This window comes from Falco biarmicus, chromosome 11, assembly GCF_023638135.1.
Source record: "Falco biarmicus isolate bFalBia1 chromosome 11, bFalBia1.pri, whole genome shotgun sequence".
Classification (NCBI taxonomy): domain Eukaryota; kingdom Metazoa; phylum Chordata; class Aves; order Falconiformes; family Falconidae; genus Falco; species Falco biarmicus.
Genome location: NC_079298.1, coordinates 34,964,174 through 34,991,788, shown reverse-complemented (window position 1 = coordinate 34,991,788; position 27,615 = coordinate 34,964,174). Strand labels below are relative to the sequence as shown.

At 38.9% G+C, this 27,615-nt stretch overlaps 1 long non-coding RNA gene across 1 annotated transcript in view; it reads right to left on the bottom strand.

The window, feature by feature from the left end:
• Positions 1–2,094: 2,094 nt before the first annotated feature.
• The window catches only part of LOC130157066 (uncharacterized), a 37,787-nt gene continuing 12,266 nt past the window's right edge, over positions 2,095–27,615 (bottom strand). The window contains exons 2-6 of the long non-coding RNA XR_008824687.1: positions 23,380–23,713; positions 20,605–20,693; positions 8,701–15,021; positions 7,220–7,355; positions 2,095–3,887 (exon numbers count right to left, since the gene is read on the bottom strand). This is a non-coding gene — a long non-coding RNA (uncharacterized LOC130157066). The remainder of the gene's footprint in view (positions 3,888–7,219; positions 7,356–8,700; positions 15,022–20,604; positions 20,694–23,379; positions 23,714–27,615) is intronic.

Here is a 27,615-nt window from a genome sequence, read left to right as displayed (position 1 = left end):
CACTAATGTCTTTAAACTCGGTTAATTCATTTCAGCAAAACTCATCCATTGACTGAGTTTATCAGAGTGACAGAGAAGGGCTTTAATACTGTTGACTTCAGGTAAGAGAAAGTACAATGAGATTCTTTAAATTAGTTGAATGTGTTTGGACAGTTAATATCTCAAAAAGTCTATTATCTGTATTGACTGTATCACTATAGAATGTTATAAAATTAATTATATTCTTCATAGCTTAACAATGATTGCCTCATTTAGAAATATAATTACCTATCATTGACGTTTTCAGCCAGAAGGGTTTTTTTTAGCCGTGTATAACAACTTGGTTTGCTAGGCTTCATTTAAATCCCTTGCCTCCTCCTCCTCCTTGTAAAAGTTTGATATTTTAGGTAGCTCTTTTTTTTTTTTTTTTTTTTTTTTTTTAAATACCGAAGTTTTATTCAAGGTATTTAATGTCATTATACACAAAGGACAGATTGACACTAAAATAGCAGCCTGGCTAATAAAACAAGAAATCACCAAATGACAGCATGTTATGGGGTTCTCTGTGATACAATGGGATAGTGGACAGTGTGAGCAGTGTCCTCCTCAAGATTTAAAAGCAGGACAAATTATTATTCAGGAACAAAAATTATGCTCTATCTCCTAAAAGGATCATTCAACGAGACAGAAATAAGAAAATCAAAACCCAGAAGATATTTTCCATGTTTTCCCAAGAAAACTGTTTCAAGCATTTTTGTTCCAGTTTAGAATTGTTTTTGAGAAGCACAACTATCATTCCTACAGACACATCAAAACCAAGACCACCAGGTTTATCCTGATATAAACCATAATTTCTATGTGCAATTACAAGGCATTGGGAGAGAAAATAATTGCTAAACATTGTCAAGCATAATTACACAGCATCCATCTTTTGTAGACTAGTCAATTATCCAAATCAAGGCAACCCTGCCATCTTGCTCACAGGTTCATCCTTCCTCATCCAGTGAAACAACAAGGAGTTGAGAAATATTGAAGAAAGTCAGAGAATATATTTTGTTACTATTATTTTTCCTGTAGACACTATTCTTTCTCCTTGATAGTATCAGAGATCATCATTCTCCAGAGCTATTAATCTGGCAAGTGTATTGACATTGTGTGATTGTGAAAGATGCTATTTATTTCCTGCTGCCTTAAAGCTCAAGTAGACAAGAAATACTGAGAAGCCCCAAACCTTAGGAACAAAATAAGAAGAGAGTAAAACGATGAGGTATGATAATTTAAGTGCAAAGAGATCAGATCCTTATACTCGAGATATTGTTTTTGCTTAAAAAAATACGGATTTTTTTTTTTCAGGTTTAGCTTCAAATTAAGTTTGAATCTTTGGATTGAATCCAATTTAGTAAGCAAGATGCTGCTTTGTACCAAAATATTTTTTGGTACAAAAAATCACCACTAGAATTTGATGACTCTGTAAAGCACATACAATGAACATAATGCTTCCGCAGCTTTGCATGCCTTCTCATGCATGTAGGTGATTATGTAAAATACATTGTAAAATGAACACAGGCTGATTATTACACAGACACAGTATGCCAAACCAAACAGCATAAATCTTTGCCTTAGAGTAGGACTTTTTACCATAACCCCTTAAATCCATTATAAATAGGACACTGTACAAAGATATAACATATAAATATATACGTTGCTGATAACTTTCACAACTACAGTGTCTAAATATGTATTACATTGAATGTTTTAATGTATGAACTGTAACACCTGTAGAATACCTGAGTATTTTTAAAATTATATTTCAATTTCAGAAATACTGCAGTTTACTAAATTATTAGCATTATTCAAAAACAAGTACTCTTTAACCGTGTGATTGTATCCAAATAGTAAAATATATAGTATGTAATTTAGAAATACATGAATGCCTGATGGATCTTGACAGTTGTGAACATGCAAAACAAATTTTGCTTGATCTTTTGGCATATTCTTGAGTTACTATAAGCTGTCCTTTGGAAGATTTTTTTATTGTGCATTCGAACACATCAGGACCTCAGCAATCAAAACCTGAAGGCCATTATAGTGTGACATAAAGAACAAGCTGCTGTATCTAGGTGCAGAAATTAAGATTTATTGAGCATTGCAGGGTATTTGTGATTAACTCAATACAGGTAACAAAAAACATTTTGAAAATCTCAAACCCTCTCCAAGGGCTTCTCAATGAAATCATCAGGTGTAGAGGATGCCTGTTTTATGATGGTGGTCATATAGCTTTATCAACTTCTTATGATATTATGAGCTTAGTCAATATGAGGAGATCATGGAACAGATCCTCCTAGCTATGCTAAGGCACATGGGGAACAGGGCAATGGTTTGAGACAGCCAGCACAGACTTCACCAAGGGCAAGTCTTGCCTCACCTATCTAATATCCTTCTGTGATGGAGTGGCTACTTCAGTGGACAAGGGACGAGCTAGGGATGTCGTCTATCTAGACTTTTGTAAGGCCTTTGACACACTCCCTCACAACATCCTCCTCTCTAAATTGGAGAGATATGGTTTTGATGGGTGGACTATTTGATGGGTAAGGAATAGGTTCAATGGTCACATCCAGAGAGTAGTGGTCAATGGCTCAATGCCTGGATGGAGTTCAGTGATGATGGTGTCCCTCAAGGGTCTGTACTGGGACCAGTACCATTTAGTATCTTCATCAACGACATAGGCAGCAGGATCGAGTGCACCCTCAGCCAGTTTACAGACAACACCAAGCTGAGTGGTGCAGCTGACATGCCTGAGGGATGGGTCGCCATCCAGAGGGACCTGGACATGCTTGAGAAGTGGGCCTATGTGAAGGTCATGCAAGGTCCTGCACCTGGGCAGGGCCCCTCTGGTATCAATACAGGCTGAGGGATGAAGGGGTGGAAAGCAGCCCTGCGGAGAAAGACCTGGGGGTACTGGTGAGTGGCAAACTGGAAATGAGCCAGCAACATGCACTCACAGCCCAGAAAGCCAACTGTATCCTGGGCTACATCAGAAGAACTGTGGCCAGCAGGTTGAGGGAGGTGATTCTGCCCCTCTACTCTGCTCTCCTGAGACCCTGCCTGAAGTACTGCATCCACCTCTGGAGCCCTCAGCACAGAACAGACATGGACCTGTTGGAGACAGTTCCAGAGGAGGCCACAAAAATGATCTCCAATGAGGAAAGGATGAAGGAGCTGGGATTGTTCAGCCAGGAGAAATGAAGGCTCCAAGGAGACCATATTGTGGCCTTTCATTACTTAAAGGAGGTTTATAAGAAAGATGGGGGAAAATCTTTTTAGCAGGTCCTGTTGCGATAGGCCAAGGGGTAATGATTTTAAACTAAATGAGGGTAGATTCAGACTAGATATAAAGAATAGGTTTTTTTTTTACCATGAGTGTGGTGAAACACTGGAACAGGTTGTCCAAAGAGATGGTAGATGCCCCATCCCTGGAAGCATTCAGGGTCAGGTTGGGTGGGGCTCTGAGCAACCTGATGTAGTTTCCTGCTCATATTTGAGTAGTCAATGACTGCGGTGTGAATCCAGAGTGAGGGATCAGTGTACTCCACCGATGAACTTCAGCGGTGATCAGGGCAGGGCAGGGCAGGTATGGGCTGTTTGTGCTGATCGTATTCACATGGTTGCAGCTGGTGGGTGCTGGCAATGGCACTGGTATCTTTGGAGTGATCTGTGTGAGCCTGCACAGGTACTACGTATATACGTGTGTTGGTTGGGATTATGTGCTCAGTCCCTTCCCAGAGCTCTCTCCCCAGGGCTGGGAGCCCTCTGGACTTGGCTGCAGCAGTCCATAAAGGAGATCCCCTTGGTACCAAAGTCTGTTGGATTTGCCTACTTCTAATGTTGGACCACAGCCAGTTCTGCATCTGTCAAGTCAGAGAAAATGAGATGTGTTGGTAACTTTGGAAATGTCAGTACTGTCAGGTCTAAAGATCACCTAAACAAGAATTTAGGGGAATCTCTCTGATACCCATCTGGAAATCTAGCTTGAGGAGAGTTTGACTTTTCTTGGCCTTTTTTGTAACCTTCTTGTAAAGCTACTAGCAAAACTGCTCTGCCAGGCTCTCCCAAATGAACATCTTGCTGCAGTAAATTCAGGATTGTCAGGATTGCCTCTGTGTAGAGCAGAACAATGTACTGTTGAGACATGTATTTCAGAAGGGTTGTGACATACATCTCTAACACAAGAAAGAGTTCTTTCTACGTACTAATGGATTACAAATGCCTAAACATGTTCACATAATTAATTCTCATCCTTTTGCTTGTCAAAGTGCAGGGAACTTTGGGCTATTCCGTTTCTACTTCGCAAGAAGTAGAAGACATCCAGAATCACCTTCCAGGGCACGGTACAAGACCTCCTTGTCTCAAGCAAGAGATTTCCTCTGAACACTGCTCAGTCTACTGGGCCATTTTAAAAGAGGCTTTTAGTTTTGGAATTATACTGTTCAAGATTTTATGTTCTTGGAAAATTAAATCCATCATTTCACACTTTGAAACTTTTCAGCTCTTGTGCTTCTGGGGCAATAGACCAAGCTTATGATCTCCATCCCAGTGATGTAAATTTGCAGTAACACAGATGAAATCACTGGAAATACATTTCTATAGCAGAATCTAATTATTAACATCTTAGATATTCAGACTGTTGTGTCTTTGGGGAAAATTTTTCAGCTATTCATCAAAGAGCAACCTAGAGTTGAACATTTAAAACATTCATGTGTTATGGTTCATATCAGTTGATGCAGTCCCTCATTTGGGTGGCATTAGACTAACCAATGAAGGAATATTGATAGAGAAAGTAAAAAGATATTCCTATTTCTTGAACTCTAAATTAATTAGTTCCCCTCTGAAAAGCAAAATATAGTACTGAACATCCCTGGAACCTGTTCTAAATCTCCACCATTCTGAAACACCCCATGAAATAAAAATACTATATAGTATGGAGGATGACAGGAAGAAATATTTAAACATATATATAATTTAAATATTTGTTAAATATTTGGTTAAAAATACATAAATCACTGCACCGTGCACAGGTAATAGTCCTGTCAGGGCTGATATCACATGTTCTGGCTGCTGGTACATATGGTACATCATGCAGCTTTGCATTGCCTTCTTCTAGGTAGCCTATGGCACTGAACCTTCTAGGACTACCTTTTCTCCTGCCTTGCAAGTTCTGCACTCTTTTAGTACACCAAGCACACTACGCTACCCCTACCTGCTCCGCATACCCTTCAAATGGAGTAAAAAATATAATAATAAAGAAAAAGTATGGTTTAAAACTTTTGCATTAAGACAATTAAATTTCTTTTCAGTTTGTTTTATCAAAAAGATATCAGAAAGTTCCTAAATCTTGTCAGCATTAGGTCTCAAGCATCTATCTGCTTCTTGGGTTTGTTTGCAATTGGTCTTATTAATGTTGTTTAGCAAAAAATATAGATATTTATTTTTTTCTTTTTATTGCAGAAACACTAGAAGTTTCAGTCCTAGCTTGAAAGTTGTTCTTTTAGTAAAGACATAAGACAAATAAATTAACTTTAAGATGGTAAAATATGGAAATGGTATTTCAAGGATCTTTCTTCCTTTTATTTATAATCACAAATATTTCATGACCTTAAGCATCTGTATTCATATCAAGAAGGTCTATATCATACTGCTGGGGACTCCTCCAGCTATACAAAGTTACTATATATTTTTTAGTCAGCAGCAAACTTTAGACTGTAGCATAGTTCTTAGGCTCAAATCCTGGCCTCTCTTCTGGCCTTGGTGACACAGGGTGGTTATTCTGGTTGTAGACGGCAGAGCACTGTAGGGTGTATAAAATTACCCAAATTCGTTCTTTGTCTTTTTAGAATAGCAGATGAATTATCTCTCTTCAAGTATTTAGTTGAAGCTAAGTGGTCTTGCCTTGAGATCATAGAACGGATCATATATCCTGAGGCATAAAGTCTTTACATGGTGCTGGAGAGGTAGATTAATTATGCTTAAATATTTTTCTCAGAACAAATTTATGTATGCATGCACACACAATCACACACTTATTTAATGTTATAAGGAAATTACTCAAATGCCTGTTGCAGTTCTAAAAACAGAGGCTTCTCCTTATAAACCACTGAAAGAGAATACAAACACTAGAAATAATGACTGTATGTGAAGCTCATCACCTTGAGTCCTGGAAGCACTGTGGAGGTATAGGGTTGTTCAAAAAGGAAAAAGGGAAATGAACAAAGATAAAAGATCTCAGGATCTGCAGAAGCAGCATTGTTAGTGTTATGTGAACTGAACTAATACTTAATACTCTCCTGAAGTAGCAAAAAAGAAAATAACTTTTAAGAACTTCATAACATGCAAGAAGAAAAAAAAAAGTAATTTAATCTTGAATCAATATTTGAAAATGGTACATGGAAATTGCAGCTCAGTAAGGACTGTGACTTGCACGATTCCATTTAATTTTGCTTTCATGTAGTGCAAGTCTGGGAAAACATTCCAAATGTTGGATTGTACAGAGGGAAAAAAATACTTTACTACTTACTCTCTGCTCTCTGTTAATCTAAAACATTCATTTACTATATATTACATGTGATACATCATCTATATCTATAAAATAAATGGTAATTCTTTAATATATTAAGATACCAGACCATGGATTCACCTGTGAAACAAAGCAAATCACCAGCTCAGCTATCACCAGGCTTGCTTTGCCGGTTGGTGAATATGAATTTTGTCCATGTCCGTGTCCGTATTGTTGTCAGTCATATCTCCTGGTATTGAAGCCGTCTGCACTCAGTGTTGCTGCCTGTGTTGCACAAGCAGAGGTAGATTTCCAAGGCCAGGGAGGGGTCAACCTCAACGACGTAAGTTAAAGGAGCTGAAGGTCTGCTCTCATATAGGGTACGGGAACAGCCCAGATGCATGCAGCGTTACAGACTGTGTTTGCTCCAGCTCGCTTTAGCCCCTTTGTGCATTACTGGCAACTGTCTGACCCCAGCGTGGGTCAAAGGATCTTCTGCAAATACTCAGTCCTCAAAGCCCTCCAGTCTACATGTCTTTCCTTTTCAGAAGCTGAATCACAGCACAGCAGTGTTGGTGGGATGAGCCTACTGGCTGTGCTGGGGTTTGAAAAGGCTTTAAAGGAACACACACACACACACACACACGCGCGCGCGCGCGTAAGATTTTTTACATAATCTGCACAACTAACCAAAAGGAGGCAGTGCCTCCTAACTGGCAATGCCATGGATAGAGAAGACAACGTTCCCATCTGCTGCTGTGTGTCCTTGGTTTCACTTCACCTTCTCTCCTCCTGTCCCATCCTTTTTCTGACCTGTGCATGTAGACTGTAAGATTTTCAATTTAACAGTGATTTTTCAAAATACACTGCTTTTTCTCTAATAGGAAGAGATTTTGACAGAGACTAAACTCTGATTCTAAACCGAGATTCTGATACTGATTATAGGCGACACTGCTTTGCAAACAGTAATTCTTCCATTAAGTAAGTAGAAATATCAGAGGTGTGGGTTTGGTTGGTTTTTTTCATTGTTGTTTTGGATTTTTTCTATTTTTTAGTTCACATAGTTATGAAAAGGAAGAAAAGAAAAACTAATAGTTGGTTTGACTTTCTTTACCTCAAACTTCCTTTGTCCCTCGGTTTCAAAAAAAAAAAAGAAAGATGGTTAGTAGTGGTTAGTAGTATATATAACAGATTCAGCAAGCAACAGAAAAAATCCAAGGGTGAAAGTATACCATGCAACAGCTACAACATGCGGAGGTGTCAGAGCTGTGCCAGCAGTGGAAGAATTTGCTTAATGAAAATTTTCCCCAGGCATCCAATAATGTCGCTTGTGATTTCCACTGAAGATTACCCATCAGTTAGCACAAATTTGCTTTTTAATTGGCCTGTATTGCACCTGCCACGTTCTGTCTCCCCAGTCTCTGAAGCATTGGCAAAAGAAGGAAGGTGGATATCTGGGGGGATTTAATCTTAATACATTACAGGAAGGGCATACACAGCAACAATTAATGTTTAAAAGACAAGAATAATGTGCACTAGCACAAAGTGATGAGGAAGAGAGAATGGGACCTGGGGAGTAACTAATGAACAAGATTAATTAGCCACAGCAGAAAGATCTAAAGCTCCAGTGAATTCAGTGGGAAGCTTTAATTCTGTTGACTTTTGTGGGTCCTGGGAACAGCCCAAGGAGGCCAGAAGTAGAAAGTCCAGCAGCAAGGCTACGTTTATCTAGGCTTATTTTTAAAAGAATGCCAAAGTTAGCATGTGCTGAAAGCAAACTGTAAACAACTGGGCAAGCTAGCCAAAGGGCAGGGCCATGCAGGAGGCTGACAAGCACACGGCATGGCAGCCCCAGCCGGCAGCAGGTATGCCAGGAGACAGAACCACTCCGTGCACTATTTGACTGTAAAACAGCTACTTGTTTATGTTGTTTATGGTGGCGTTGCTGTTGGTTTGCTTTTCAGGGTGTGGAAAGGAAGAAAGAAAATAAATAACCTGAGAAACAGAGGGTATTTTCATCTAGATGTGCAACAGCGTGGAGGCTCTGCCTCATATCAGGCCTGGCGTGTTGCAGAGTGCACAAGCATCCAGTAAGAGGCAGTTTCCAATTTGGGAGGGTTACATATGAACAAAACAAACGCAGAGTGAAAAGGAAAAAGGGCCACACCAACCTGCTAGAGCTCAGGAGGCTTCCAAGAATCCAGGTGCAGTCCTCCATTCCAGGTACAGGATGCTCCAGGTCACTTTTCCTATCTCAGAAGGAGCACAATGCAGCTGACTTCACGTTCACAGGTGCTACCAGGCATGCTGGCTTTCTGCAAGGTCAGCCCATCATAGCAAAGGCAACCAAGCTGGCACTTTGATATCTCGTGGCAGCAGGGATGAATGAGGGCAAAGAAGGTGACAGTGGTGACCCAGGACCTGCCAGATTGGGGATCAAGGTTCCGGGAGGAGAAAAAGTCATTAGTTTTGAGTAAGCACAGTGGGACACTGAGGAAGGAACACCAGAGATAGATCAAAAGGGCAGCAAATCATCTTGTTCAGGTAACAGAGAAGAAAAGGCAGGGTGTCAGAGGGGTGGACAGGCCTGCTTTCCACCATAATCTAAACAAAATATTTACAGTTGAAATATCCCCTTATTTGTTGGATTGAGTAAGAACAGTTTTCCTCTAGAATCTCTGTAAATTTTGTTATTACATTCAGGTTTTTCCTCTTCAGTTTAATCTACATGAATTTTAAATACTTTTTTTTTTCCTCGTCTCTCTTTGCTCAAGTGTTTTATCTGGTGTTTGTTGTCTTGGGCCTTGCAATTGCTTTGACAGTTCTCACTGCGCAGTGTTGCTGGATTAGCACAAGCTGCAGCCTGCCTGCTGTGTCGCGGGTAAAACTGGCACACAAGGCTCAGCAACCTGAGTCATCACGAGCTGTTCCTTCTCTCTAAAGCTTTGTCTTCACCCTTATTCTACTGGCCTCTTTTACTGATGTCCATATTAGAATGGATGACTTTTTTTTTTCTTTATAGGGAAGTGTTAAAATTATTTCAATTTCTTAAAAGCAAGACAAATTGAACTTCAAGTGTAAAAGTTTGTTAGAGACTGCTTACTTTTGTTAACATGTTCAAACTATTTCTGCCACTCTTCCGGAATGGTTGGATTCTCCTGGCTCAGATTGCTATGTAAGCTTCAGAGAATATATATTTTACATATAAAAATTATGTTCAAGTTCTCTGCAGTGGCTTACTGGGATGTTCTGCTTCCAAACAGTGCAGCTTCATGGCAGCACTGCCAGCTGGAGCATATGACTTCACAGCTCCCAGATGTGGCTCCAGAGAAATACTGTCAGGCAGATAGCATGGGCAGCAGGGAGGTTAATTTCTAATGTATTCACCTCAAAGGCACTCCAGGAACTGCAGAAGGGAGAACGCAGTAAAACTTCACAGGGTTGGATTTCAAAGGACAGTCTCAATTAAATATAAATAAATACATATTTTGCTTTGAAATAAAAATAAATTTGAAAAATTAATTCTAGGAAATGTGGGCATTTGTTTTTGCTGTTTAAAACTACTCAAACTACTTTAAACTCTCAAAGTAAATTTCAAGTTTCAACTGGTTTTGTGGTTGTGGACTTTCATAAAACCTGCTGCATTTCCTTACAGTGGAGTTTCACAGCCAGCTTCAGCTGAGGGATTCTGCAGTGCTGTGCACGGGCAGCTGCTTCTTGCTCCTGCACACCACTCTTGGCTGTTTTTGCAAGTCTTCTCTCTTGTTTCCTTGGATTGGTTAAAGTAACCGTGCATATGCGTTGTGAGCTGGTGGACAGCAATTTCTTCCCCTCCATTGAAATTGTTACATTTCAATCTGGTCCGTGAACAGGTCTGCCTCACTAGGTCCCAGCAAGCGTAAGACGGCAGTGGGAAGGGATGGTTGCAGGCAGAAGGGAGGCAGGACTGCCCCCAGATTTTGTGTGATTTTACAGTGTTTCACACTGATCATGCACACAGCATCTATTTGTTATTTTTCCCCTTCCCCGCATCCTCCCGTCCCCTTTCCCCAGGTGCCTGCTCTCCCTGCCTGTCACTGTTTATTGAGTCCTTGGTTTATTTGCAGAAGAAATAAATTTATTCAATAAAGATATTCAAAATAAAGATATTCAGATAGTAGTTGTATAAGTATGCATATTTGAAATTTTATCTTTGCAGTGCCAGTCTGTGTTGTAATATCTATGATATATTGCTGTTCCCTTTACATTATAACAGATTGTCTATTATAGAGGCAAAATTTAATAAGGGCATGTACATTAACATTATGGCATAATTTCCTGGCTGCCAGACAGAAGATATTTTGAATGTTAAACTGTGTTTGATATGTTAATATATGATGTAAGTACCAAATGGGGCTCTATTAACATCACTTGCTTAAACATTTTCCAATTTTCCTGTTAAGTCAGAGCGGGGGGAAAAAAGGTACTTGGTTCAAAGCAAAGAAATCGGGAGCTATTTGATACACGTTAATAGCAGCCCAGTAGTTACAGTTAGCAGCTATCTGTGTGAAAACCAAGCAAGTAGGAGAACACATCTTGTTAATGGTGTAAGTGCTAGCAGTCCACACACAGCGGCTTTCTACTCAACATAAAAAAAATGAAAAATAATTGTCGTCATGCACTTGTTCAGCTGTCAGAGTCATCATTCAGAAATAGATGGGCTCTGCGAGGCAACTACTCCACCTTGCCTCTTGAATTTATGCTTCCAAGTTATCTGCACATTTCCTTTTTATGTAACATGTACAACGTGCTATTTAAAGGAACTCTAAAAGATCTAGGAAAATTGAGAAGCACTACAGTCGCATATATCAACAGCCCTAGAGGCAAATTCCACCTCTGCCAGTGACCTTCATTTTGACCAGGGACAAATTGCTTCTCTTTTTTGTCTAATATCATCTATTTTGTTTCTACATTACTTTTAAACCATTTTGCTTTGGTATCTCTTATATTGTGTTGGTAAATCCAGATGTGATGAATCTATGAGCTTCTGGTCTCCTCTGGGGTTTGAGACAGTACCAACATGAAAATAGTAGTAGTAGTAGTAGTAGTAGTAGTAGTAGTAGTAATAAAATTGTAAAATAACTGCTTATACAAGCATAGAAAATAATAGCTTTTTACTGAACTAGATTAAGGCAATTTCTTAATTTTCTATAAATCTACAGGTTAATCTGCTAAAGGGCAGTTGCATCTGTCTTACAGTTCAAAGAAGAGCAAATACTATAACACCTGAAAAGACTCTGAGGAAACCTTTAAATCAGTCTTCATTATGCCTATTAGGTACAGTTCAAAGGCGGCTGTATCTCTTCTCTGTCACTCATATTACTACTTCTTTGTATAAACGTATACATGTATATTGTAAGCTTGTTATGTATAATGGCTAAAGTACACATGTATGATTACAAAATAGGACAGTCTTGATACGGTCTGTCCTTTGAAGGGTTAAAGTTCAGGATCTGAGCCTCTGCACAGAGTTGGCATTGACCTACAGCAGACTAGAGATTTGTCTTTGTCAGTCAGATGTGACATTTAAAGCGATTTCCCACGTTCATAGTTTTCCTACCTTTGGTGCAACAACTGGTAATGTTAGAAGCAGAGCACAGGTTGTTGTTAAAAATCAAAACAGCAGCTGAATTTGCCTTCTACCCCTAGCCCTTGAACTAAGTATTTCCCTTTCTGGTCTGTGAATTGTTTGAACATACCCTGAAAATAACTAAGCACAACTTTAAATCTGATCATGTTTTAGTTATGGTAGCAACATAACCCACTCTGTCTGCTGGTGTCAAAATTATCTGACTGAAATCAGCAAGAAACAGGTTTTATAAAGGTCTCTTTCTGTTCTAGCTGCACTTTTAGGATACACTTTTCAATCAAAAAATACGTGCCACAGATTTAAGACCAATAAAAGCATCAACAATTGCAAAGGGCAGTCAAATCTGATCTTTATTTTAGAAATACTCCAGGGATTTGCAGCTCCCATGTCCTCAGCTATTCTGTCCTGGTCAATAAAAGAACCCTCAGAGGACTTTGAATAATTCTTCCCTGCAGGTTGCACATGATTTCTGAATGTGCAGGGGTTGATTCTGCAAAATCATTAACAACAGGAATGTTTAAGGGGTTGGGGGCAGGGGCAAAGATGCAAGAATCAGTGTTCTAAATTATATGCATTCAGGAACCGCTCTGAATCCAAAGACACACAATTGCAGATGTGAATGCTGTGCTTCAGCAGGGGAAGGAAAGACGTTTCCAGACAGAAGAAAAAACCCACTAACACACCTATTTTTCATTATGCTAAGACTACAAGTATTCAAATAGCTGATAGAACAGTAATTTTGCTAATTATGCACTCTACAACTTACACTATGCCTTTTCAGTCCTATGACCTTCGTGTTCTTCATGTACTTCCCATAAGACAAGGATGTCCTAGGACTTCCTCCATAAGGAAAAACTTCATCATAATAGTCAGCCATTCAGCTGATCAAGTTAACTAAGTTGCATAAGGTTATACACCATTGCTCTTATTCCAGTCTTCAGTAACTCCCTACATAAGCTGTTAAAATGATGACTGTTGTGTGATCTTGTTGGTTGGTTGGTTGTAGGGATTTTTTTATTTGGCAGCCATTGGAATGTTTTACAAATAAATTACTGTGTGGGAGCTGCAGCAAAAACTTGTGGTTTTTTGGTTGGTTGTTTGGGTGAGTTTTTTTTTAAGATGTTGAAACTAGGCATCACAAATGATGAAACTGATATCAGGCAACTGAGTGAAAAATGAGTTTTGGCAAAGCTAGAGCCATTCTACAAAACCACCGATGCTTCTGTGTAGTAGCACAGACTTTGAAAACTTGTGGGTTAGTTTTTTTTCCAGCCATATGATTTCCACAATTTTCAGTTTGGGATCTGGGGCATTTACAGTACACAGTACCTCAGTCCCAAGATGTAATGTGTTTTGATGATTTTGTTCGTTGAAGAAAATACAGCTCCAGTGTGGGGAAGGTGAGATGGAAGCTAGCTGAAGGTGGTCAAAAAGGACCAGGCCACAGGAACAAGAGGGGAAATGTTGTAAAAAAATCAAATGTCTGCTTTCTATAGTATTAATCTTCATACAATGTACAGTCACAGGTTCCCAGAAAGTTTTGCCTTACCACATTGTCAAAGTTAATTTGCTGTTGATTAGCAGACGTTTCATCCAGTGCATGTTCAGTATTCGGGACTCCCTACTCTCACAGTGGTTTTCTCAATTTTGGCTCTCCTTATTCTACTGACTTCATAAGTATATGCTAACTACTCTGATAGATTTGCAGATCACCAAACTGCCAAGCTTTTTAAATTCCAGTGGCATATGACCAATTAAACAGAATAATTTCCTAGTTCTTTTTGAGACACAGGAGGGAAAGCAAATTAAGCAAAACCAAATTTCAAGGAAACTAGATTAAAAAGGCTCAGGCAACGGACAATAGTGATTCTATTTCTCTGTGACTGCCAGGTAATCTGAATTCCATGCCATTTGTGTGTAACAGATCTTCCTTAGAGGTAAAAGAGTAGTAAAGAGGAATTGCACATTACCTGGCCCAGGTGCTGCTGGAGCAGCACCCAACCTCCGTATCTACTGTGCTTATGGGAAAGGGAGAGGAAACATATCACTGTGGGGACCACAAAAACCCAGTGCCTATCTTTCTGTCATAAACCCACCCAAAAGTAACTGCGTTATTTGAAATGAGGATGTGGTGAACTTATTTCATAAGGCAGACATCTGTAAATTAATTTCTGTTAGGCAAATTCAAAGGTTATCACTCATCAGCATTCATCTTTTCATAGAAAGAATGCTCTGCTGACTTTGGACTTGGGTGTTGGAAGACATCCTCACTTCAATCTGATTTCAGCTCAGCAATGTTTTCGAACATGTTTCACTTTTAGGATCTGAGAATTCCCACTGGATTCACATGGACTTCTTGCATACTCAAATTCTCTGTGCTTAAGTGACAAGCAATCTCTAATATTGGAGAATATCTAATGTGATAATGGTAATATTAACGGACAATCAAGAATTTAAGCATAATAAAATCACAGTCCTGAGAGCAAGCTGCAGTTCTTGGTGAAAGTGTGAATGCAAATTTGCTGAAGGATATATGGCTGGATGTTTGTGGGGGTTTTTGTTTTACTTGTTTCCCCATGCTATGATAGCATCCAAATACATTTTTCAAGTGTATTAAAGGTATTCTTTAAAGTTGTAAACTTCTTTCCTTAAAATGTTATGAGTTATTTCTGGTAATGGGAGGTAGTTGCAAAGCCTACTCCATAGGTCTCTAAGTTCAACAGAAAGGTTCAAATTCATTTCACTTGCACATTCTATCATGTCCAGTGTGAGTAGGTCTCATGGCAATGTCTGAACACAGCTTTGTAACTTTGCTTCAATCCAGATCCGAAATACCAAGCTGGGACTGCACAGCTCTGTCAAACTGCAGGAAAAAAATTGTATAAGCTGCAAATGAAGATGAAAGATAAACAAAATGGGTAATTCCAATTGAAAACTATTCAAAGTAGTGGACAAGAAAGAAAATTATGAGACTCAAAGAGGGTATGTGTATTAAGTTTCTCTCAATTCAAGCACTGCTGAAATAATTCCTTGCCTTGATCAAGAAAGGTAAAATGCTTTTGAAAAACTAGTGGATATTGCATTTCTTTAATTTATTTCACTTTTGGATTCAGGAAATGTAGTAAACTATGATGACTTCAGCAAAGTATTCAATATAATGTCACATTCTAAAGATGACGGAGAATCATACAACAATCTTGAAGTAAGCACAGAAAGAGCAAAGCAACGTCCTTAATGACTGAGCTGTAAAATGGCATGCTCTATGAGAACTTTTTAAAACAGAGCTTTAGGATTGATTTTATTTACTATGTTCATTAACACACACACACACACACACACACACACACAAAGTAAGAGCATGTGAAGATAGTAACTAATTCTATGGCAAAGTTTGATTAATTTAGGAAGGGGTTTATATGATAATGAAGTTTTCTGGAGTAGCAGATCACAAGACTGTCCCCTCCAGCACCATGTTTTTTGTAAATTGAAATCTGTGTTGCTAAGAGGTATCCAGTTATTTTTCTCATGTCTCAGACACTGGCTGGGTATCTCCAGAGCCACATGGTGTTGGGGTGAAGAACCCAAATGAGGCAGACATGCCCACACTCCAGCCACATCCACTGTTGTCCCTTCTAGACAGATGGTGGCTGATGATCCAGCAGTGGCAAATATTCCCATAGGTATGGATCTGGCTTGGTGACTATGGACTATCTACTGAGGATAACACTTCCAGAGACCACCGTTAATGTTTTAATGTTTGTGGACACTTGTCAGAGGTAATGGGTTTGGGGAATATGCTTGTTTGATTGTTTCTTTTGCTCTTCTGTTTTCTCAGACTTCAGCTGAACACATCCACTTCCATCCTCATCGCTGTGATAGATGTGTTGTCTTTTTTTCTCAGGTCTGGTATCATGTTCAAAGGAAACTCAGCGTCTGAAGACCTGTCTCATTGCTTTTTCTGAGCTTTGTCCCATAATTATCAGTATAGTAAAACAACTCTGCCTCCATAGTGATTTGTTTGGTTGGGGTTTTTTGGGTTGGGATTTTTGGTTTTTTTGGGGGTTGGGTTTTTTTTGGTTTGTTTGTTTGTTTGTTTTAATAAACATGCCAGGTGATATTATTTAAGAATTTTCCTATCAGGTTGACCCAACAGAACATTGCTGTAATATTTTGCAATTTGTTTACATTTATGTGTTCTTTTTAGCACCTCCTGACAAGAGAAGACCACTAATAGATAGAAGATAAATTATATTAATTCTTTTTGCCATTTATAGAAATTTTTTTTCCCTCTCTATATTTCAGCTCAGTCCCTAGTCATATCATTCTTTTCTGAGTTATAACAATGTGGAAAAGGAGTCTTTTTAGAAGTAGTAATGATATTCTATTTTTTTCTCACAGGGACACCAAACATCTGGTTTCAAAGATAATGGCAGTAACAATTATTTGCATCATAGCCCAAGCTAACTTGATAGCTGAAAGCTGCTGTTATTATCTTTCAGCCTCCTAACCTGTCCCTAGTGAGACAATGATGTATGAAATTCTCTGCCATTTCTCTCTGTGTTACTAAACTTTATGAAATGCACGTGACCTGACGCTAAAAAAAAATTAGCTGCAAGGTTGCCTTTTGTGTTTGTTTTACATACGTAAATGAATCATGCAGACTGAACCTAAATAAATAATTAAATAAAAGCAAATACTTCAACATTGTTTCTCAGAAGGGAAGTGCAAACTCATAATAAATTCCCCTAATAGACCATCAGCTGTTCAGAGGCGCTGCCTGGAGAGGGAAATTGTTACCTCAGAAGAACAGAGGTAATAATGAGTCAAGTTGTTCTTACTCATTACCACGAGGAGGATCTGCAGGGTGAACAACTCCGATGTACGGTTTATCCAGGTCATGGTTCTGCCACTTTTATTATTAATAAGATCAAACGTAAGACATTTACTTGGTAGCTGGACCAATGTATGCAGCTGCAAGAAAGCGCTGCTACCAGCCATCCTGCTCATGTGGTGGTGTCCTTTGGGGTTCTGCTGACCCTCTGAGCACCTTTCATCCCGTGCCAGCCCCTGCCTGGGGCTGGGAGCTGCATGTGGTTGCAGACAACAGAGGGAGGGAAGAGATGCTTCAAAATCTCACTCACTCACTGCCAGCTATATTCTATGCTCTGTGGTGCTTCTGCAATTTCCAGGACAAAGTGAGGAAGTCAAATGGGTTAGAAATCATCAAAAGGTCTGATTTTCAAACCCTGCAGTTTTAGTAGTGCATTTGTGTAATATTTCCATCTAGAAAAGGTCATATAGGCAGGAAATGGAAGTGATAAGATCCAGATGGGACAAACAACTAATTTTAGTATTGTCTCCTGACCTTTCCATTGCCTTCTTGAAAAATTTCAGTGCTGATATGGCTCTCTGTCAAACAGCTACCAAAATCCATACAGAATGTAAGTTTTATGAATTTCACCATCAAAAAGCTACTGCCGTCGTTTTCTGATGCTGGATTTCTGCAAGACTGTTTCATCAACATGGCAATCGCATGCACACATATTGGTGCCTTTGTGTTTGTGTGTGCGTGTGTGTGTATACTGTCTCCAAGTGGTATTTTTTAAACAAAAATTTCTTGAACTGGCTGACATGGGTTATTTTGCTTTCTAAAAGGAGCAATTTGGCATGGACAAAAACTACATTTCCCCATGCTGTTATCAACAATAAATAGCTCCATCACTACCAAGGCTTTCACATTGTCAGCTGTTATAACACCAGTGTACATATCCAGTGCAAGCATTCTGTCAGACTTTTTATTATATATATCCATGCTAGGGTATATCTCAGCTATATCTCTCAGTACTCCCTCATTTCCGATACAGATTTATCTCTGTCCCCTCAGAACTGTCGTTTGCTCCTTTTTATTACAGTGAAATATTTTCAGGGTGATGGCTGGATCATAAAACATAGGTCAGGGAACAGTACCCTGTGTTCACAACATGCAAATCCAGTTCCTCCTCTTTCCCATCCTTTTCAGCTTTGTGGATTTACAATGTCTTGTTTTCCTTCCTCTGGGTCCTTGTGCTATGTTCTCATATTTAGAGCTTGGCAGGCTGAAAAATGTGATCTTGGTTCTAGCAACAGACTGCAGAGTCTTGGCACAATTGCCTACACAGATGCAAATATGCTGAAAGTGCTTGTTATATGAGAAACCCTTAGCTCTTCAAAAGCAAACAAACCTCTTTTTTTTCTTCCCTTCTTCCCATTACACTATGCTTATGCTTCCATTTAAAAATAAAGAAAGAACACATTTTAGAAATGTCTTCCATGCTTTACAAAAACACAGCAAGTTCACAGCCTTTGGTTCCTCTCCCAAACATCCCATAAATCTTATGCAATCCCCAAATGCTCTTCCTTTGCATCCTCTAATGCACCCCGTGCCCCTAGGCAGTGATGCCCCTGGTGGGTGAGAAGACCTTGGGAGCTGTGACTCACCACAATGGGTACCACCCAGCCCCTAGAGCAGATGGTCTCCCAGTACAGCCAGGTCAGGGACTGGGTTACTGGAGTTCATCCCATCCCTCTCCACCTTGCCTTGTGCTCCCGTGCTCCTTAGCTCCATATGGAGATCAGCTTTTTATCCTATAACCTTACAACAATATAAAACAATCCCCAAGGTTGGAGAGTTTTTTTGGTGCACTGTCCTGAAAATGTTAATGAAAGTATTTTGCATAATCACTTTATTTCAGAAAAATGCTGGACCCCATTTGGAAGAGAAGAACTAAAAAAAAAAATTCATTCACTAACCAGAATATAAAAAAATATCAAGGATGACTAGGGGTGAAAGAACTGACAACATGAGAGATAGCTAATGCTGTACTCGTGGCCCTGTGCCCTATTAAACAGAGAAAAGGAGTACCCAGCCATGAACCGAACAACACAGAGCAGGAGCAGAGAGCTTAGGAGGGCAAAACAAAACTTCTGTAGAAATTATTTATGCAGTATAATGTAGAGAGGAAACTGAGGCTAAAATGCTCATAATATCTCTAGGGTGTGATTAAAATCTTTGAATTCACTGTGATTTTTCAAGTGCAAGCTGAACTGAGCTGAAAGGAGGCTAATCAAGTGAGGAAGAATGAAGCTCAGAACCGGGACCATACTCAAAATTTGGTCTGCTGACCACCTTTGTTGGAACTGCTAACACGATCTAAGTCACATCAGTGTCTTAGTGAAGCTAGAGGAAATAGGATATGTCGTGAATGTTCTTCTTGCCCTGTTTTCTTATTTTGTTCTCCATTCAAGATGATCAAAGAGGAAAAGGGAACAGCAATTAGGAACTAAAAATAGCATTAGCAATATTAGACTTTCTGCTAGAAGATAGATCTTTGGGAGTAAGACTTCAGGTATTTAGCCAGCTATTTCATTTCAAAGTGTCTGACACATGAAACGAACTCAACAAAAAGAAGTTCCTTGAGAAACTTGGGGATCAATGTGACAGCACCGTTGTGCATCCTGGTTTCCAAACAATTTGAGTCTGGGGATGATTTTCCTAGCCTTTGGCATGCACAGAAATGAGTGGTTCTTTTAAGGATAAAAGTTGACAGCTGTTTATCATGAAGCAGAAGGTTCTTTCCTTCGAGCTTACCAGGACACCTCCCTGAATTAAATAATTTTTCTACTGGCTCAAGGGTAGATTTATAGGCACCAGATGCAGAAAAACAGTAAGCAACCATTTTTTCCCTGCAGGAGTTCCCACAAAGCTAAACAGTCAAGACCAAGCAGGGCCCCGGCACATGTAAATGCAGTGCTGGTGAAGCATGACATAATTTGTAAAGTGAAATGCATCCAGGCACATGCAGAGCCTCATTCATAGAAATGACACTGTACATGCTGTCATCTGCATGAGCATAGCTTAACAAATAAGTGGCTACAGGTCTGGAGGAGCAGGGGTCAGTTCATTTTCTAGGCTTTTCTTATCCACATCCAAACTCCTGAGGGAACTTCAAGGCCAGCAATGGAGTGGAGACCTGCACAGGAGGGACTCCTGCCAAGGTGGCACATTACAGCTGCTGCAGAGATGGCTAACACCACTTACTTTCTAACTACATTATTCTTTACTATTTGCAAAACCAAATAGTATGCTGTAGAAGCGACTAGAAGGTAAGCAGAGGGTAAGCAGAATGATGCCACTGAGATCAGGAGACCATAACTAGAATTTTAGTGATCCATATGAGGATAGTAGGAAAGATCAAAGTAGGAGGAATGTCTTGGACAAAATTTGTTAATAACTTACAGAAAAAAATGACCTACAAGAGCCTGCCATGCACCACATAATGCAATCAAGAAGAAAAAAAAAAGAAAAAAAAATGTCCCAGCCCACCAGTCTGACAGAGGTTGGGGGGCAAACTCCTCCCTGTCTTCTCAAGTTTGTTTGGTGATTCCAACATGAGGGCTACTTACATACCACAAGCTTTGTTTTGCTTTCCTTGATTCTGTTATATACTCTCTTCCACAAAATTTTCAAACTCAGGAGATTTTTTTTTTAATCATTTCCTTAACAAAAAGAAAAGGAATACGATGTAATAAGGAATAATAAAAAGAAAAAAAAAAAAAAAAAAAAAAGGAAAGACAATAAAAACAACCAAAAATACCCCCCAAACCAGAAACTAGTTACTGAATGTTGTCAAAACTCAACTGAAGTCCCTGGAACAATGGAGAATTAGCATGATTTAAAGGAATGACCAACTTTATCTTGAACTGCCATTGTCCATCTGAACATTTCTTTCAATAAGGTTCATGAAGTGTGTGTAAAGTGTCTGCAATAGGACTAATTAGTCTTCCGTGTCAAAATTATGGTGACTGTAAATTTGTCAGCTAGGATTAGAGAAATATGTTTAGAGATGAAATCACTTTTGGAAACACATTTGGCCACATGCATTTTGGTAAGACTAACTGATCAAAGGGTAACTCTTCCAGAAATGCCTACAATAAATTTCAGAAGGACTTAATACTCCTGTGTCAGTTTTGAAATGAGGACAGTGATTGCAAAGTTAAGTGGGTACTTTTGAGCTTTAACAAACACCTTGTTTTATACCTCATTCAAAAGCTAACCCTAATGGTCCTAAACACACCCTCCTCTTGTAAACAGTTCCTGTGCAGTGTGATTGTGCTTGTAGGTGTTGGCATTTGATTTGTGTGGGAGGGTAGCTCTGTTCAGTCCCTGTCAGCCTCCTGGATCCCAGATCTATCATTCTTAAAGATGCAGTACCTGGTTTTGGGTTTGGATGGGATCTATAATTATTGCAGGTTTTGGCATCTGTAATTACTGTAGTGTTGCCATCTCTGATTACTGCAGTGCCAGGATCTCTAACTATTGTCCTTCTTAACAGTGTCTTTAAAATATTTGTTATTTCATCCAGAGAAGGTGCAGCTGGATTCAGTATAACTCTGGCTTTCCCATAAATTATTCGCTCTTAGCATCCAGCTAATAGAATAACATTTTCCTCTTTTGAGAAGTTTGATACAGAGGGTAATCTGTGGTTTAAAAATCAAATTACATGTTTCATACAAATGCTACTATATTCTACTATTTATCTGCTCTAGCTGAAAATAAATAAAATTGTTAGTAAAACAATTTGAGCTTTGTGTTTTTATTGTTTTTATCCCTTTTCTTCTAACAAAACCCCTGGAGATTTTTTACTTCAAACTGTATTTGAAGTGGTGTATTCAAGGGATCATTTTTCAGAGAAGATCATGGCAGCTCATATATGTAGCCAGGCAATTTTACACTGTAAATGGTGAAGGTAAAGCTCAGAACTAGCTGCTGTACAGAGAAAAATTAACTTTTATCTAAATTTAGAATTGCATCTCTGGCATTTTAAGGAAAGCCCACCAACACAGAAAACCCAAACCAAAGCAGGGGCATTGGCTTTTCTTCTTTTGATTTCACGGCAGTTTTCAACTCGTGGTTAGTTCAGCAGCTCTGTGAAGTCAAAGTCAAGCCTAATGATTTCACTCAAGACACCTTCTTTGATAGACTTTGTAACTGCATGCAATAATCATTCATGGGAAGGGATAACTAGGGAAGAAAATCTATGCTTAATTTACAGCATTTTTGCTTTCCTTCTTCAGGAAGAGGATCAGGAGATCCCAAGGACAGTATCATGATTTCTTTTCCCCTGTTTACTGCAATTAACTGCTAGCTTTGCCCTGAATTTGGTGAATATCTGGATTTCCACACCATGCAGCCATAGCTAATCCCAAAGAGACATTCTGTTTCACTACTGAAAGCTTTCAGTCCTCCTTTTCCCCAGGTTAATGTGCCTTTTCCCTAAGTACATCTACACTCCTGCATTGTGCTGGCGTTTCTGCTGAAGCATGTACGTCTTGCTCTATGCTCTCTTAGCCACTCCAGAAAAACTGTTATCTTCATGGGCAAAGCAGAGTGTGCACCCAGGCAAAGTATCCCCTCACAAGGCTGTGTTTTGAGAATAAAACAGGTCAAGGTTGATTTTCACCATACAATGGCTGTAGATTGCAACTAAGTCAATTTTTGTCCATGTACAATGTTTATTTTTATTTTAGCCTATATATTTGTTCCCATAGCGCAGAAGCACATAGAATTGCCTCTAGGGATTCAGCCTATGCTCTAAATGGGGCAATATGGTTCTCTTTTCCAGTTCTGGAATTTTTTTTAAAAAATTGTGCATCTGTACATGCTTCCTCTGAGGTTGCCTACTAGGGTAGGTTTTTTTACTCCTAAATCATGAGGTTTAGGCCCTGGACACGGTTATGAAGCACAGTAATTACCTCCTTCAACCCTGTAAATCCCACTAACATCACTGTTGTCTTTTCTGCATGACTGCGGCTTTTAAAACAATAATGTATATCTAATGCAGCATATTGTATTTCATTGATTTGTTTCCATTTTCCTTTTGACTCCCAATTTTTCTACCTGAAAGAAATTTTGTGTTAACATACCATCTAAGTTTTCATTTAATTTTTATTTCATCATTTCACTGTTGTGGTGGAAAAAAAAAAAAAAACATGCTTGCATTTGTTTTGTTACCCAGTAAAGATGATTGTGCCATGTGCTGTAAAAGCATAGGATTTTACATTCAAGTTGTCACATCCATAACACCCAGCTGTCAGGATGCTAAATATTTGTAAGCAGAAATTGCAAATATGTTGAATTAAAACAAAACAAAACCAAACCATACTTTGTTTGATTTGGCCTTACCTGTCAACTGAGACAAAACAAAAAGCGCTGCGAGCAAGTCTTGCTGCTGTGGTGAGCTCTTTAACAATGTAGGGTTTTTTTTCAAGAAGGTCAGCAATCATTTAAAGACCATGTTGAACCATGGGATTTGGGGTCTCACAGCACTATGTGAAAGGCTCTGAAGGTGCAGGGAACCATGGTGTGTAAGCAATCACTGCTACAATGCTGTCTCCAGCCTGAATCCTCATGAGCACAGAAATGGTGCAGGATACGGCCACAACAGCAGGAAACAGAAGACTGGTTCTCTTGACAAGGGTATCTGGCACTTGGAATTTTCTCTTCTCCCCACAGAGATCTAGATATAGGAGATTAAAAATTTAGCTTGTGTTATATATCGGGGGCAGGGGGGACACATGACACGATGTGGGGGAAAGTGAAGATGCGGTTTTGTCTTGCTGTCTCAATGGACATTTTAATGTTGTGTAGAGTGACATGTACCACTCTGCGCTAGCGGGCAGAAAAACGGACTGATTCTTTACCTGTTACCTCCGCTTTATAAAGCAGTGTCCTATATATCTTTCCTGACTTGTACAGAGACAAATCTCATTTGAGATATAAACATTAATTACTTCCCAGTTTTTCATGTTTCTTTGCAATAGAAGGCAGGAGCATAATACTAATTCATGCAATCTTACAAAAACAGAGGACATATAAATAACAAACCGAATGAGTGTTAGACTATTGGAAGCTCTTACCTGTGCTCTCTCACTGAAGGCACACTTTCAAAACAGAAACCAGCAGCATAAAATACTTTCATGAAAACGATCACTCTGCTTTATGCCCTCTGAAAAAGCATGCATGCTTTTATAACATATTTTCCATCACTGTTTTGAGTGTTTATTTCTTAATTCAGAAATACAAAATGACAAATACTTGTGAGCATTATACAGTGTAGCAAATCCTATTTTATACGAGCCCTTACGAAGTATTGTGAGTTTTCTAACTTTCTTCACATTTGAAGTAAACATGAAAAGGATAGATTTCTCCGCAGGGAACAACTGAAATGATCAAAACTTTTCATTTAGATAAAATTAAAATTCTGATTTTAAATGCTCATAATATCAAAGAGTTTCAAAGCAAAAATGGTTTTAATAGGAAAAACAACACAAACACCAGCCATATGAAATACCATTCAACACTTACATTTTGGGGTTTCAGTCCTTTATTACTTCCAAAATTGAGGTTTGCTCATTGAAATCCCACCAAAAACAAAAAGAAAGTGAACTTAGCCTCACAGCTAATACTTAGAAAGAAGCTGAACTGTAATAATCATTGTAGGTAAACTGAAGAAAGCTGCTTGCTGAGGTCTGTATGTGAGAACTGCACTAGATTTTGTAACCTCACATGAAAAGAGATCCATAGCAGAACAGAGGTGGCTATTAAGCCATTAAGCCTTTTTTCCCCTGTACTTGTCCTTTGCTTTTCACCTCTGCATTTTGTTGGACACATACTTTATTTTTGTTTTATTGCACCATTATACATAATAATAGATTGATAACTTCGGTCCCTGTATTGTTAAAGGGTGTGCCATGTTGCAATGCATGTTCAGAAATGATGACAAGAGTTAGAACTTTCTGTCATTTTTCCATACTCAATGTAACACTCAGGACCCCTTAAGACATTTTAAGTCCCTCTGCACAATGTTTGGCTAGCCTTTTTTTTCCTTTTTTTTTAATGCAGCCTTTTCGTGCTGTATCTGGTACTATACCCTGCTTATTATGTGCAATTTCCATCTGCCAAAATGGCTCCAGCTGTTTGATTTCAGATTGTACCCAGAGCCATGCCTATGAGATAAATTAATTGCCTGCCCTTTACAAATACAAAAAGACTTCTCTCCCCGTCTCTGGTTTTGTTCTCAGATAGAGGTATTAACCCTCCCACAGAAAATATAACCTCCATCACTGAGATGGAATACAAATGAGCAATTAACCAAAGCCATATACTTTTAGCACTGGTTTTTTACCACCTGATTCTCTAATGGGGCTTTGACTTGATGATATATACATCTTTACCCTGTACAGAGCAGAATTTTAAACTGACTTGTAACAACTGGGAACAATATGAGAGCTTTCTCAGAAAGTAAATGACAGAGAAAACTACATGTCACTACCTGGAAGGCCATTAATGTATGTCAGAAAAAGAAAGGTTATTTAATGCCAAAGGAATTGATACTGTACTTAGGCCAGCCCTAATGCTTATCCCACTGGTGAGATAACCTTCTATTCTGTGAATTAATTTATGAATCATTTTTGAAGCTGGAAAACTTCTCCAATTACTGTTTGTTGCTGGGTACCAGTAAACATTCTCTCATTTGAGAAGTTGCCTAGGAAGAGGAAAAGTTGGGTAATTCTGGGTGACTGTTGGCTTTCATTTCTGTTTTTCTTATATGCTTATAAAATCACATTTTAATGTATTCTGGCTTTCTAGTGTTTCCTGAGGTATCAGAGACACCACTAAGAAAACAACTTGATCCATCTCCTGCGGACATTAGATGTCACACGCTCAGAAGCCTACTGCATATATTTCGATCATATAATTATCAAAGTGCTGAGAAGTGAAAACTTCAAAATTTTCACCCTAATTCTCACTGCTAGGTGTGCCCATGCACAGTGCTGAGCATGATGCAAAATAAAAAATTAAGATTACACTTGAAGACAAGGCTGTGTTAAACAACCAATATCTGACTGGCAGTATCAGACTGTTTCAGAGCTGCAAAGTGTTCCTGTGGTGGACTCAGCAATAACTATAAAGCTCCATTAGTATCTGTACAGAATATCAATACTTTAAAAGTGAAATATTCTGCCTGAGGCTAGTGTAACTGAATTTGCACTGAAGCCATCTACCAAGCTGGCTGTGTCAGAGAGTCACAGCTCTTCACACCTCTGACTAACTGAACCTACGCCAAAGAAATTTTGCATTGTAGCTGCATGCTCAGTAAAGAGAAGCAATAGCATTTCTTGGCACACTACCATGACTAAAATGCACATTCAGTAGCCAACATGTAGAAATAGAAAGGGGAAAAGAGAAGTCTGCTAAATCGTTTTTCAAAGAGTACTGAAGGCAACAGGAGTTTGCCCCCATCATAACCTAGGTGTACCAATACAAATCATACTTGGCTGAAATTACTTCTGTTTGTAGCAGGCTTTAATGTGTGTTAGTGGAAACTATTAAATCTAAGACGCTGTCTTTTCCTTCCTTTATATGCCCACCTGGGAAATATGGAGGATGTAAAACTCTGCTAAGATCAACTTTCCTTGGCAGAAACATTTTTATTATCCCTCTATTTCTTAATACCCAGCACAAATGTTGAGGAAAACTAGTTCCACATAAAGAAACTAATTTGCCTTCTCATTTTTATATTCACAGGGATTGCATTTCAGCAGTCAGAAGAAAGTAAGGGAATATTAAAATCTTTAGATAACTGTTAACAATTATGCGAGTCTTGAAATATGGCCTATAAAGGGAGGAGGTCTCTCATGCTGCATCGTTTGTGACTGTCCAAACAGCAATAGGCAGGTACGGTGCCTCAGTCTAGATTTTCTTACCAGTATGCACATGATCAAAATTCAACGGAAAACCACTGCAGCATATTAGATACCTCTAGTATCAATTAAGGACAATTAGCAGCGCCACTATGCATATGAGTGAGACAGATTATTGTGGCACCAGAGACAAAACAGATTCAGAACAGGAAACAGAATATGGCTTTAACATCCTTAAGTGTTGTTTATGGCAATCCATAAATGTTTTGCACTGTGTTTATCTGAAATTTATGATGTTCTGAAGCAAACACTGGAACTTGCCAAAAAGAAAAAAACAAAGTACTGAGAAAGAAGAAAAGAACTATACCAGCAAATATAGGCAATGATCTTTCTGCTTAATCAGGTTATTATAAAATCTACCTTTCCAGAAAACAGATGAGAGCTGATTGCAGCTATCAAAGCTAAAACACAGCTGTCTCTTTCCTACTTGTTTGGTACAGAATAGAAAGCCATGTAAAATTCCTTTGATAGGGAATTCAAATACGCAATTTAAAAGAATTTTCTTTTAGCAGTGAGAACTTTAAAATCAGGTTGAGGCGAGGGTTCAGATTTACATCAGGATTAGAAAAAATTAAGATTCAAGAAGATAATTTCTTGCTAGGTATTTTGGGGATTACTAGCTGGAAATAGCATTTTCTCTTGCTCAGACTTTGTT